Raw genomic sequence first — 1636 nt, 5'->3', positions numbered from 1 at the left:
TTTAGTCTTGCCACTAGCACTTTCTCTAAATTATTACTTTTTTTCCTCTACGTGCGTTTGTCCATAACAATGGGAACGCTTTTAATACTGAATTCTGGTGGTATGAACTCTGTTCTCGTCTCTGACTTGGACAGAATGATGATTTCACAGCACATCTGTTCCCCTGCGTGTTCTCCAAACGTTCTGCTCATGCTGCTGCCCCTTCCCATGCTTTCGTAAGCGGCCTTTGCCAGGAAAGGGTGACTACGCCATTATTCATCCTCGTGCTCCCTCTGGAACTTTGTGCAATATCCTGCGGTGCTCAACTTCAGCAATAAATTTTACGAACGATACGTAAATATGTTTCCACAGGACATCATCGATTATGATTACAAGTTAGGCAATTGAATATTAAACTCAGAAGCTTGGAGACTGTTTTGTTACCCTCCTGGCCACCCAGGCCAATGAAGATGAGCGCCAACCGGCAGCGCGTGAGGAAGATGGACGTTTTGTAACTTGTGACAGCATGCGATATTGACGGTATTGTCTGAAAAAAGTTTGTCCGAGTGTCACAGTGTTGCATTTCACGTCATTCATTCCTCCCATTCACTCGCATTGGCATTTTGCATCTGCCAAAAACAGAGAATTAACGCTCTATTCACGACACACAGCACGTACCAGTCATTCCAAGCGCGGCTTTTGCAACTCCAGTTTTATTTCTCCTGACCAGTTCCAGTGTTTGACATTATTCATCGTATCTTGCCCAAAATGTAATGCATTATTCCTACACTGCATACAGCAAGTGGCAGGATTGGGACCTAAAATTATTTCAGGGCACATTTAATTTATCTCTAAAGAGTTGTCTGGAGCACTTCTTACTAAACACCGTGAGGATAAGAACGTTTAAAAGCGCACAGTCACACCTGAAGGCAAAAATACTGAAAAACTTAACTAGAAAAACACATTTTGGTTTAGTTTAAATTCCTCTGTAAGTGGGTCCATGCCAGCCAGCTACTTGTACGTATAAAATCTCCACTGACGCTCTGAACGCGTGTGCAGGCGTGAAGACTCGCTCCCTCTGCTCTTGCAGAGCGAGGGCCTAAAACCCCTGCCGACGCGCGAGCCGCGGCGCGCCGGACCCTTGCCGTCCTGCAGGATGACTCGGTCACCCCGCTGCCTTCGCCCGTGGCCGTCTGCTCGCCTTCGTCCTCTTCTGGACCTCTTCTGTCCCGGTACCGTACCGGTCGGCTTTGCAGACAGGCGCGGCGCTGGCTCTTGGGCACCGTGGTGGCACAGACACCGTGGTGGGTTCCCGCAGCGCGGGGTCCCGAAGCCTCCCCACGCGTGGGTGTGACTCCTGACCCCTCGCACACGGGGTTCTCGTCCCCGGACGACGAAGCCCCGGGCAGGCGGCGTTGATACCACGAGCGACCCCGCTGCCGAAGCGACTCAGCGCAAGCGGCGAGCGAAGACCCCCGGGGCTGGCGAGCTCCTCTCCCGCAGAGCAGCGCCTTCCACCCCGGCTCCTCCCGGCGGGCGCCGCCCCGCGAACCGGCGAGGCCGGGCCGGTCCCGCACCGCCCGCAGCCCGGCCAGGCGCGGCGGCGGCGGGCATGCGCGGGGCCTCCCCCGGCGCCCGCCATTGGCCCCGAGCGGCG

Source organism: Nipponia nippon, unplaced genomic scaffold (assembly GCF_047370975.1).
Source record: "Nipponia nippon isolate SJK-2023a ecotype South Korea unplaced genomic scaffold, ASM4737097v1 scaffold_18, whole genome shotgun sequence".
NCBI lineage: Eukaryota > Metazoa > Chordata > Aves > Pelecaniformes > Threskiornithidae > Nipponia > Nipponia nippon.
The sequence above is the reverse complement of the archived record's forward strand: the minus strand, read 5'-3'. Positions refer to the sequence as shown.